The 13,404-nt window shown below is 45.6% G+C and overlaps 1 protein-coding gene across 8 annotated transcripts in view; it reads right to left on the bottom strand.

Moving 5' to 3' along the window:
- The window catches only part of LOC310690538 (signal transducer and activator of transcription 5B), a 92,324-nt gene that overhangs the window by 52,672 nt on the left and 26,248 nt on the right, over window positions 1-13,404 (bottom strand). For 2 of the 8 annotated variants that reach the window (XM_083469661.1, XM_083469663.1), the window contains exon 1: window positions 6,457-6,655. The exons of 3 other annotated variants lie outside the window; for them this stretch is intronic. The gene's annotated coding sequence lies outside the window, so the exon portion shown is untranslated. Of the gene's footprint in view, window positions 1-6,456; window positions 6,722-13,404 lie in introns of those variants that run through there. 3 more of the 8 variants (XM_083469660.1, XM_083469667.1, XM_083469665.1) reach the window with 3 other exon arrangements.

The raw sequence follows: 13,404 nt of genomic DNA, 5'->3' as shown, positions 1-13,404 counted from the left end.
TCCTTAATTATTAACACACACACACACACACACACACACACACACACACACACAAATATAGCATGGCAAATTTCCCAGAGCCCCTGCAGGCAGCAGGCAGATGGAGTTTGGCCTTGTGAATAATTCCCATTGCAAGCTGAGCTCCCTTTCTCTCTGCAAAAGTCAGGGCAAACTAACCCTACTAGACTTTTTCATGAGGCCAAGTTATAGCTACCTAACACTTTAGAGGGGGCTTCAAAAATCATACTATTAACATAATGAAAAGATGGCCCTGTATAACTAACACTGTGTGCTGCTTTAAGAAAAGTGGCATATAAATGAAGCAATAGCAGCCATGAAAACTGTATCAGCCCCATGTCATTTCTATGCTAGAACTGTGAAATTATTAAATGGGAAGGGACTGGAAGTCATCTGCTCATCCACCAGCAAGTTATTCTCCTACCAGCTATTTAGAAGATCAACCATGCAGTAGAGGTAACAGCCCATTAAAAGGCTTCAAGCCGATAACATGTGTTAACACTGAAAAAGGAACCTGTGGAACAAACATCTCCATACGCCTCGTGCAAACAAATCAAACCACACAATGCAGGCAGTAGGCAACTGTCCAGGGTGTCTAGCTTTCTATTTTCCCCCTACAATTCTACACTCTGGTAAAGAACTACAGTTTATTCATCCTAGATACCTGATCTGAAGGAAGTGCTTATCCCACACAGGCAGCCAAGTATTCTCATGGTGTAAACTGGGCTATTTCTAATACCCTTTGCTTCGCTGAATTGAACAACAACATAATTCCAAAACACACAGCCCAACAGATAAAAGAGTAATTGCTCCACAGCCCCACTGTCCTGGGGAAATAAACAAAGGGATGCCCTCTTTTAAATGCTTAGATAGCAAAATGGGGTGGGGTAGGGAGATTGATTATCCACGTATATACAGAGATAGCAAAAGCTGTATCGGTTGAATTTGAGCCTGCCATGCAGCAAAATCTCAACCCGAAAGCAACTATGCGAAATCCGTATCAATTGCACTTCATAATGAATTAGCAACTGTAAACTGCCCATTTAACAACAGGTGGGATCATCTCAGCGGCCAGCTGGTATAAAAGCCCCTCTACTTTAGAGCTTGATATCTGCCCTAGAGAGAAATGTGCCGTAAGAATTGTCAGTATAGTGCAGTGGAACATTTAGGATTCATGTGCAAAACTCTGTTCTGCCAAGCAAACTGCCCACCACTATGACAGAAAGGAGGAAGTGCCCATATTGCGGGGGGGGGGGCGGCAAGCACAATTCATCCATGTGTGCTCTGCTTTACATGAAAATGCAATTGGACTGTAACTAGGGATAGAATTCCAGGCATCCCAGAAGAGACCATCCTAGTATGGTGCTGACCTTTAAAGCCCTAAACGGCCTCGGTCCGGTATACCTGAAGGAGTGTCTCCACCTCCATCGTTCTGCCCAGACCCTGAGGTCCAGCGCCGAGGGCCTTCTGGCGGTTCCCTCACTACGAAAAGCCAAGTTACAGGGAACCAGGCAGAGGGCCTTCTCGGTAGTGGCACCTGCCCTGTGGAACGCCCTCCCACCAGATGTCAAAGAGAAAAATAATTAACAAACTTTTAGAAGACATCTGTTTAGGGAAGCTTTTAATGTTTAATAGGTTATTGTATTTTAGTGTTCTGTTGGAAGTCGCCCAGAGTGGCTGGGGAAACCCAACCAGATGGGCGGGGTATAAATAAATTATTATTATTATTATTATTATTAATCCTTTGTTCTATATCAATAAACAATAAGAGATGCAGAGACCAAAGCAAATCCCCAGTGTCATCACCCACTCCTGCTTCTGTTTGTTTGTCATGCAAGATGCAGCAAAGAGTAGACAACGTACCCATCGAACTATTGATAGTTATTTATTTTTATCATACCCACACATTATCTATGCATATCTATAACCTATACATGATTAGTCATATTTGCATCTTGTCCCTCCCTCAAGTGAACTCAGAAGGGGTGTACATGGGTAGATGTCAAGTGATACCTCACCTTATCATTACAACAATCCTGTCCAGTAGGTTAGCTTGAGAGATTGTTGCCACATTTCAGCTATGCTAGCATGCGTCATCCCAGTAAGATAACCAGATATAGCGCCAATCAGTTGTTTGGGACGGGAGGCTCACAGCTGAGTATAGACATGAACTGGGCTTCGACATCAAAGCCCAACTGCTCTAGCCGTGACCGACTCTGGGTTACGGTGCTCATCTCGCTTTATTGGCCGAGGGAGCCGGCCTTTGTCCACAGACAGCTTCCGGGTCATGTGGCCAGCATGACTAAGCCACTTCTGGCAAACCAGAGCAGCGCACGGAAACGCCGTTTACCTTCCCGCCGGAGCGGTACCTATTTATCTACTTGCACTTTGACGTGCTTTCGAACTGCTAGGTTGGCAGGAGCTGGGACAGAGCAACAGGAGCTCACCCCGTCGCGGGGATTCGAACCGCCGACCTTCTGATCGGCAAGTCCTAGGCTCTGTGGTTTAACCCACAGCGCCACCCACGTTCCTAAATAGTAGCTTACAGAGAGCTAATAGGTGAAGGTGATTCGCAAGAGGCAGTCAAGTCAAATACAGCAGAGGAAACTTCCAAGGTCACCATGCATTCTGGCCTGAGGCAAAATCCATTCCTTACTGCAAATCTATCAAGAGCTGAACCAATCCACAGAACATCAGTGTCATTTTCTTAAAGCAGGGGTCAGCAACCTTTTTCAGCCATGGGCAGGTCCACCGTCCCTCAGACCATGTGGTGGGCGGGGGAGGGGGGTGAACGAATCCCTATGCCCTGCAAATAACCCAGAGGTGCATTTTAAATAAAAGTACACATTCTACTCATGTAAAAACACGCTGATTCCCAGACCGTCTGCGGGCCGGATTGAGAAGGCGATTGGGCCGCATCCAGCCCACGGGCCTTAGGTTGCCTACCGCTGTCTTACAGCCTAAACATGTCTCAAGAGGCCGCTGCAAAGTTAAATACAACTTGTTCACAGAAAAGTACCATAGAAATACATAATAACCGTTTTAACGCCAAACACAAAATTAACCCAATAAATTAGTTCTTGTAGTCTGGTCACAATTATTTTAGCTGTACTGTATTAGTTATACTCTGCTAAACAGATTGGCTACTGCAATTAACTGCACACAGGACTGCAATTAAAGGCTGTTCAGAAACTGCTGTTGTTTCAGAATATAGTTACTAGATTGCTAATTACAAATGAATATATTATTCCAGTCCTTAGCTGCAGTTTGCTTCCAAGTGTAATTCAAGGTGCGGGTGATTTCCTTTAACTCAGTTTTGTAAATAACCCAACGGAATTTTTTTTTGTCAGGCATCTAAACTAGATAGTGATGGTGCTAAGCATGCCTCCCCGGGGAAAGCATCCTAGAAGAGCCACAAATGAAAAGGCACATTCTCATGTCACCAGGAGGCACACAGAGAAGAGCCTCAGATGCTGAACACAGGGTCTGGGTTGGTTCATGTGAGAAAAAGCAGTCCTTGAGGTACTGAGATGTGTAAAATGGTCAAAAACAGCAATTAGAATTGAGCAAGGAAGCTAACTGCTAACCAGTCTTGGAAGTAACCCAACAAAAATTACCAGCCAGCAAACTCTTTTACTAGCCTGCAATAAAGACTAGCATGTTGCATTTCCATGCTGGCCATGGAAGATGGGAAGTCCTATTCCCCATGGAAAAGCAGGCTTCTAGCTTCTTAACATATTAATAATAATAATGAAGCCTTCAATGAAATGGACAGCTGGATGGTCAAAATGATCCATCCCTTCTTCACCAGCCCTCTGTATTTCCATGCTGATCTCATAGAAAAGGACTTCCCTTCTTTCACAGCTGGCAAAGAAACTAAGCAGGGTATCAAAAGTGGGATGGAGCAATTCGTCCCTCGTCCACTAGCTCCCTTACTCACCTGCATAGAATTTCTAGTCACCTAGCGCTGTGGGTTAAACCACAGAGCCTAGGACTTGCTGATCAGAAGGTCGGCGGGTACGAATCCTCGCAACAGGGTGAGCTCCCGTTGCTCGGTCCCTGCTCCTGCCAACCTAGCAGTTCAAAAGCACGTCAAAGTGCAAGTAGATAAATAGGGGAAGGTAAACGGCGTTTCTGTGCGCTGCTCTGATTCGCCAGAAGCGGCTTAGTCATGCTGGCCACATGACCCAGAAGCTGTACGCCGGCTCCCTCGGCCAATAAAGCGAGATGAGCACCGCAACCCCAGAGTCGGTCATGACTGGGCCTAATGGTCAGGGTCCTTTATGGCTCAAATGCAAAACTGTTTTACATCCTTGCATATTTTGGGACCTAGGTGCCTGAAGTAATGCTTGTCCCTGGTTCAACCTGTCCATGTATTGAGGTGACCTTTGGAGACTTGCACCACCAGGCATCTCCACCATCTGAGATAAGTGACAGACACCCTTTTCAATTGTGGTGCCTCATTTATGATAGGATTCTCTCCCCAAAATTATTATGTTTTCTGCACCAGGCAAAGTTTTTTTTATTTGTCCTTCTAAACTGACATTTATTTCAATGTGTTGAAATTTATAAGTTTGTTTTGAGTTTTGTATTTAAGTAAATAAATATTAGATACATGGCTGAGAAAATCTCTTACATGTTCTGTGTGTTTTTCAGATTGTTAAACTTGTTTTGTTTGCATGTAAGCCACACTGGGAGCCTTTTTTGCAGAGTACAAATGCTCTAAATTAAATAAATTCAATATATATTATTACAGCGGATGAAATGTGGTGCAGTGCTCTCAACACTCACATACAGAAGTTGTCCAATAGAAAAGAAATTTTGTAAGGACACTGAGAAAGTTATGCATTTCAGAAAAAAATTCTGTTCAGCTAGTTTCGTCAGGAAAGTTGCGAGTGGTTCAATGGTTTAAGCATTTGATTCACCAGTGGAGTCATCTCATGATTATGGCAAAGAAAACGTCTACGTGCACCATGACAACCATTCCACCAGAAAAAACAGCTCTGCTACAGAGGGAATTTGGGCTTCTTGAATTAGGACCTTGACTCTCAGACCCCCAACCCCCACATTTTCTCCAGAAGGCAATGCTATCAGAATCAACAACCTGTGGCAAACATGGAGCGATACATGGCAGCAGATAGCCCAGGCACCAATGACATTGCTTTGAAACTGTGTGCAGCAACTGTTCGGGAAGCGGCAGGGAGGGGAAACGGCATGGCAGATTTATTGCTTCTTCTGCTAGAAAGTAAACACTCCCCCCACCTCCAGCACATGCTGTTTACAGCTCAGCAGGGAAAGCAAAAAAGCAAAATAGACCACTTAAACTAACACAGCCCTGGGTAGTCGTGGTCATCCATGTGAAGTGCCTGTGTTAAAGGCGGGCTAGTTGCCATATAGGGTTGGTTAAACAATAAAAAAAGCAAACCAATATACCCAGGATTTTATTCTGAATCGGAGCTTACCCTGGAAACCTATTTTCAGGGCAAAGATCTACCATGGCAGTTGTGAGCAAGATCATACTTCTGAGCATACGCAGAGCGCTTTGCTGTCGCTCTGAAAGGATGAGGAAGGAGGACCTGCAGGGCAGGCGGTACAATTTCAACTCGGGTTCAAGTTCCTAGCACCTCTTATATAGCAATGAAACACAGGAAATCTACCTTGCACAGAAGCAACGGAAAGGCATTCCCTGCACCTCTCTCTCTCTCCTCATATATGCAGGATCTGATGCACGCATAACTTTTTAATACTATCCTTGCCCTTACTGCCATTTCTTAATAGCCGCTGGTAGCAAAATACCCTGCAGCCCTTATCTTCTTCGCAACACAAACACACCCACCCACTGCCGCGGGGAGAGGAGGGGGTGGGTTTCAACAACGGCACGTGTCACACGGCCGCAAGTATTTATTTACCGAAATGTATTTACCCCACAAGGAGAGGCTGGGGTGTTAGAGCCATGTGCCATCCCACATTACAACAACACGCGCATCTGAACGGACGCCACCCAGCGCGCACACAAACACGGCCAGGGACACGGCTTCACGGCGCGCGCGTTTATTCGCAGTTCCACGGGGTACACGTGACACGCTTTGCATGTCCCTGCTTAAACACAAACACAATATAATAATTTTATTATTCATACCCCGCCAGCCACTCTGGGCGGCTTCCAGCACATATAAAAAGCACAACGAAATGCCGAGCATTAAAAAAAAACTTCCCGATGCAAGGCTGCCTAATCTAAACAACCCATAATGTGTGTGTGGAACTGTACAAAACGGCAGTTCCCAGGAGCTTTTAACTCCAAAAAAGAAACACCCGTCACACGTCACCTCTCTCCCCACCACCCGCGTAAAGAGGGGGGTGAACGTGTGAAACGGGCGGCGTGCGCGTGTGTTTCGCACGCGCTTTCTTCCTGCCCCGGTGGCCCCCCCAGCTCCTTACCTGGGCCGCCGCGGCCCAGCCCGGCTCGGCTTCCCGGGCTCGCTGCTGCTGTGCGCGCAAAGTCCCCTCGTCTCCTTCCTCCCTTTCCGTGCGTCGACTCCGGGCCTTCGCTCGGCCCCGCACAGCCCTGCCAGCCCCGTCACAGCCCCAGCTCCAGCCACAGCCCTTCCTGCCTCGGCGGGGCCCGCCTCCTGCGCTCCGTCCCTCGCTCGCTCCTCGCCAGACCCGCCTTCCTTCCCGCCCGAAAGCGGGGGCAGGCGCCGCGGAGCTGCCAGGCGAAACGCCCCTCGGCCTTCCCCACCCCCTCCCACCGCGTTATGTACGGAAGAAGAGCTTGGGGTCGCCTCTCCGCCTCCGCCTCCTCGTCCCTCCCGCCATAGGCGCGTGTCACTGTCACACATGCACACGGTTCCTCACAGAAGCGGGGCGCTCCTTCTCTGAGCTCCCTCAAAAGTGCGCCAAAAACAACAACTACAAGCCGCCTTAGACCAGAGCAGCCCCTGCGCTATGAGCATGCAGTTTGGCCCACTGGTCCAGAGGCGAGGCGACCCTTGTTCACTGTCCTCCACTCTCCCCCTAAATCCTAAAAAATGAATTGAAAAGCATTAATTCGGTGAGGTAGAAGCCTGCCCCGGTAATGTCCTTCTTTCGGGAGGGAGGGATTATTATCCATGATCTCCCCCCAAAAAAGCTCAACAAGCTTTTGGGCGATCTCCCAAAACAAGCTCAACAACTTTTTGCTCCCCCCTTTAACAGAAATCCTGGCTACGCCCATGCTCTCCTCACAGACACACACGAGTCCATGCCAGTTATTGCACCTTCCATCCCTCTGCAATTATCTAAAGTGGTTTTTCATTGCAAGGCACAACAGCGCAACTACCGCAAAATGTTGTGGCTCTTCTTCCGCCCTCTTTCCCTCCCCTCTCCCTTGCTGCTCCCTGTAAGCTGGAATTCCCACCCCAAACACTTGAGCGAGGATACCCTTGCCCCCCTCTCCTTGCACAGCTTTCCTCAAAAGTGACATTTTCCATGAAGCCTTTGAAACAGCATACACATCCTTATTCTTCATCTGGAACATATAACTGGCCAAGTTTCCAGCTCTCAGCAGACCTAGCCAGCATGGCCAATGGTCAAGGATGATGGGAACTGTGATCAAAGCAAATGGTTTGTGCATAATGCCAAGACAAACCATGGCTGAGCATGAATGAGTAGGCATGCAGGTGCTCAAAGACTGTTGTAACTTTGCTCATCTCCTGGTCTTGCTACTGCTGCACTACCCAAAGCTAAGCAGTGGTTTGGTTTCATGTCCAAATCCAGGATTGTGGTTTATCTCCCCTAAAACCATAAGCAGTAAGCCAAGAACAAGCATTGACTACAGCTCATGGTTTGCTTGGGAAAAGAAACCACAAGCCTAGGTTCAGATGTACAGTAATGTTAAGCCAAACCATGGCTTGGCTTTGGCTAATGAAGTGGCAACAGAACAGCTGGCTGCAGTTTTTGCATTATCTGCGTACTTGTTCACACTCAGCCATGGTTTCTGCTTAGCATTACATGCAAACTGCACCACAGATTCCTCATCCTAATGTAAATGAACAATGGAACACATTTTTCTTGTTTTTTTTCTTGTTTCCATGAATTGCCTCCCCTGTGGCAAATTTTAGCTTGTAAATTCCTGTCATCAGGGACTGCCTAGTTACTCTGTTGAAATATTACACATGGTACCATTATTAATAACAACAAACTGGGGACATGGGCACACACCTCAGACTTGCGTTTAAATCTTACAGCTCTACCCCCCCCAATTCTCTTCCTGGTTTATGTTGTTGCCTGAGTATAAAAAACCTCTAATGTGTTACAATTTATAATTGTAAATAAAATTTAAAATATCATTAAGCTATCAAAAATAAAAAGCATAAAAACAAAGGCAATAAACAAATACAGTAGCAGAAAGGGTGGGTGGTAGTACAGACTCTGCTTCTGAAAAGAACAGTAAGAAGGAAGCAGATTGTCAATTCAGAATCTTTATTCTCAAGTGTCAAGTTTCTTGGGCTTTCTTCAGAACTAGAAATTATGCTTCTGCATAAGCCATAAATTACAACAAGGACATCTCCATCTCTATAAAGTTTTTGCAAATATTGGTGAAACGGCAAATATGGGCTAATCTATTACCTTTGCACCATTTTTGCAATGAAAATTTCCTACTACGTACATCCTAACTGGAACTCACTCTTCACTCCATTAATTACACACACACACACACACACACACACACACACAAATGGCAAAAATGTTTTTACTAACCTATGTGCTTCAGGTGTGGGTGAAGGGTTCATGGAGAAAACAGTACAAGGGTAAAAGGTTTAATACTAAGGCAGAACTTTTCAAAGTTTTCATGATGGTGACACACTTTTTAGACATGCATCATTTCACGGCACACTAATTCAGTTTTACTAGCAAACTGGAGGTTAAACTAACCACTTTCCAGCCCTGGGAGAAGCGTGCGGAGGGTTCGCATTACAAACATACACACTGCAGCCGACACATTAACATGTCGCGACATGGAAAGCTCTGCACTAAAGTCTAATTCAGTCCCCCATTAGAAGTGTGAAAGCACTTCTGTAACATATACTTTAGCCTTAACTTTCAGTTTCCTTATCTTTCCCCCTGTATCCCATAACCCACTTTACTTCGGAAAGGGGGCTTGGGAATGAACACTTTGCCACACTCTCCGGGGTTTCCCCCTTCACAAGTCAGGAAGGAGCAACCTTAGATATGCCTGCTGTCCACCACACCTAACTTAATCATTCTCCACCCCTTTAGCACAGGAGTTGGGAACCTCTGGCCCTCCAGATGTTGTTGGACTCCAACTCACATCAGCCACAGTCAGCAAGATCAGGGATTATGAGATAATCAGTCATCCATCTGAATAGGAACATGAGGATATCTCTGGTTCCTATTGTTACACAAACTCTTCCAGAACCCGAACAAATTATCCTAATACAGAAACCCTCCTTTGGTGAACATTTCACGTTATTCTCCCCATCCCACCTGTAAAAAAGAATTCATCCCATGTTTGGGTCACCGCATATCTTTGCCAATTTCCACATGCAGCATTGGCTATGTGCATATTAGTGGCTTAGAACTCAGAAAAGTCATTTCGCCCTCTGCTGCGCTTCAAGGCACATTTGCATGTTGCTACACACAGCCCAGATGGTGCATTACCTGTTTGGTTTCCACAGGCCTGCAACCCATGGCTATCTCAAATGTACACACCTTAGTTTTTAACCACAAAGTGAATGTGGACTGAAACTGGATGGAAGCTGCTTTGAGGGGAAACAGATCAAACAGCAATATTTCAGACTCTCCAAGTGTCCCTATTTTCCAAGGACGTCCCTGGTTTAGAGAAGCCACCCAGGTTTCTGATTTGATCCTGGAATGTCCCACTTTTTTTAGGATGTCCCTATTTTAATTGGAGAAATGTTGAAGGGTATGGAGTTATCCGATCCCTGAGTCGTCTGAAGGCAATCCTGTATAGGGAAGCTTTTTTAAAAATAATGTTTAATGTTTTATTGTGTTGTTTTTTTAAATAGATGTTTGAAGCTGCCCAGAGTGGCTGGGGCAACCTAGTAAGATGTGGGGGTATAAATAGTAAAATTATCATTATTGAATGGGACGTCCCTATTTTCATCGGAGAAATCTTGGAGGGTATAATATTTCTGGAGAAAATACAAAATAGATATGGATTGTGGCTAATGTCATGTGTGCATAGATTCAATCAGCAGCAGAGGGAGCACTGTGGAGCTGGGGTAAACAGTAATACGTACACAGCCATAGATTCCTCTACTCCCCCTTTTTTCAAATCTATATAGCAATTACTCTTCTCACACACACCAGTTTCTCAGGCTTTGTGTACCTCCTTCAAACTTTTATTGTAAATGTCATTACAATGATTGTGGCACCCTGGTTTTTCTGGATGACTCCTTTGAGAAGGAGATGGTTGACCAAAGAACCCCAACCTCCCATTCAACAAACTGCCCTGCTAGTGAGTCTTTTTGGCTTCATACACACTGCACATCTGAAGCACATTTAAAGGATATGACTTTCGCCAAAGAATCCTGGGAACTGTGGTTTATTAAAAGTGCTAAGAACTATAGCTCTGTCAGAGGGTAAATTACAGTTCCCAGGATTCTTTGGGTGGGGGATTTACATTCTAAATGTATGATGTGTATGCAACCCGTGTAACAGTCATCACACCACTCTTCAACTTCTGGCAATATTTATTTCAATAGCAGATGCTATTTTAAGAGCACTCAGGTGTATTTTTCCGTGTTTAAGATGCCCCCATGTATAAGACAACCCCTATTTTTTTTAACCCAAAATTAAGAAATTAAGTTGTTTAGCTTCCGCCAATCACTCACCCACCTGCCCACCACTGCTGATCACTTGCCACAGTCACTGCCGATCAACACCTCGCCACAGCTGCCAATTGTCTGCCTGCTTGCCGCCACCAACAGCCCACCCGCCCACTTGCCACAGCCACCAATCGCCTGCCCAATTGCCACAGCCACAACCAATCACAGGCAGGCCTTGCCGCAGCCACCAATCTCCCGCCCAATCGCCGCTGCCAATCTCCTGCTTGCTGCTATTAATCGCACATCCCCCTCTGCATTCACTATCCGTGTATAAGACGACACCCAATTCTTGCCTAATTTTTTTTTAGCAAAAAGCATTGTCTTATACAGTGGTACCTCGAGTTAAGTACTTAATTCGTTCCGGAGGTCTGTTCTTAACCTGAAACTGTTCTTAACCTGAAGCACCACTTTAGCTAATGGGGCCTCCTGCTGCCGCCACGCCACCAATGCACGATTTCTGTTCTCATCCTGAAGCAAAGTTCTTAACCCAAGGTACTATTTCAGGGTTAGCTGAGTCTATAACCTGAAGCGTATGTAACCCGAGGTACCACTGTACACAGAAAAATACGGTAAATGGGTAGTGGTGCTGTCATCCGAATCACCAATATGTCACCACACTAATGGTCTATCAAGCAGAACTGCCTCCACAAGCGGTCAACTTGCTCAAATACAGGAACTGAGCCCAAACCACCCAAACTTCAGTTACCAGTACAAATTGTCTCTTAACACACACCTTATTTATTTGGCACTGGCCCCTTCTGTCACCCATAGGCCCCCTTTGAATCCTCTCATCCTTGCCTCCTATGCATTATAAGCCAAACCAACCATCTGATATTCTGTTTCACTCCACCCAGATTGCTTGCAAACGACCTATTTAGAATCATCCTGATTTGTTTGTGCAACATTTGCAGGGAGATTAGACAATGTTGGCTACATAATTATTTATTCTTTGTTTGTGGGGAGGTTATACGATGTGGCGAACAAGCTTTCCCCCAAACCTTTTAGTGCATGTTCCTGTCACTTCCCTTATTATAAAAAAAAAGCCTGTAGCTGTGCGCACATATTGCTGACTTAAAATTCACCTACTTCATTCTTTTTCTCATTTTGAATCGAAGCTGGTTTGCAAGGGAAATGCACCAATGCAAAGTACTTCGTAAGAAACAACAGGACAGATGCAGGATAGATACAGACTGTTGCTAATGTCATGTGTACACCCCTTTCCAAATCTGTAGTGGGAGCACACTGGATGCAAGAGTAAACAGGAGCGTGTACACAGCCTGATTGTTTTGGGAAGTGGGCTCAGTGTGCAAGAGTTTCAAACCAATTGTGCAATCTGAATTGTCTCTATTTGCGGCAGCAGCATTCAAATGGCATCTTCCTCAAAAAGCAGGGGAGGGAGAAGTCTTCCAATTTACCAACATTTGGAAAGGAAGAAGGAGAGAAAAACATTCAGTAAAAGAAAAGAGAAATAATTAAGCAGGGATTATAGAAGGGCAGAAAGCAGGCAGAGAGAAGAACCCCTGCAGCGTCTTCCAGCCACCTTAATAAAACAAAACAGGAACACTCTCTCACCTTCCTGGTATTACTGTATTGCTTTCCAGCTCTACTGGTCTTGAAGCCCTTTTACCAGCATGATTGCTTCCTCTGCTTCCTTGCTCTCACAGTAGGTTAGGTACCGGTACTTGTACAGTAACCCACTCACTGGGATGCCCCAGCTCCTGGTGCCCCCAGACTGTCCATATTTTGCAGGAGAGATTCAAGTGCATACTTTAACTTTCAGTTTACACAGCTAAAGTGGATTAAAGAGCTTTGTACATAAAAAAACAATGATTAATAATAATACGGACTTTTTGCAGTCTGGAAATTGATGGGGGGGAAGTCATTGAAAAGTGTGCAATAAATTAGCAACGGGAAGATGTATAAACACCCCACGAGTAAATCAGGATGAATGCTCATTGTCTTATAACATTCATTGTCTTATATATGGGCACAACAGAAGTAATAATGCTCAATAAAGACCTGATGTAATCTAACCTCCCAATAAGCAAATCAGGATGAATGTTCGTGGGCATGCACACGAAAGCTCATACTAAGAACAAACTTAGTTGGTCTCTAAGGTGCTACTGGATGATATATTTATTTCTACTGCTCAATAAACAGGTCATCTGTAGGGGTCCTAAAACACTGAAGATACATTGGGGGGGGGGGACTCTGCCAAGCTCTCAGAGCAGTAAAACCAGTTCTGCAGCCTCTTCCTGCCCTGCAAGTGGATGATGTGAGCTATGTTGGAGAGAGAGGTTTGGAGGAGAGATTCTTACTCTCTAGTAGTAGCTGAGTTGGCACAATGGTGATCAGTGGCGTAGCGTGGGGGTGCAGGGGGGGCCGGCCGCAACATCGGGGGGGGGGGCGCTGGCACTCACAGCTCTCTGCCCCTAGGGCAGAGGGGGCGCAAATTACTTGCCTTGCCCCGGGTGCTGACAACCCACGCTACGCCACTGATGGTGATTGCTCCAAGTACACTTAAACTTGGTTAGAT

The sequence above is a fragment of the Podarcis liolepis genome, assembly GCF_965112155.1.
Source record: "Podarcis liolepis genome assembly, chromosome: 13".
Lineage (NCBI taxonomy): Eukaryota > Metazoa > Chordata > Lepidosauria > Squamata > Lacertidae > Podarcis > Podarcis liolepis.
This window is presented reverse-complemented; position numbering and strand designations above follow the sequence as displayed.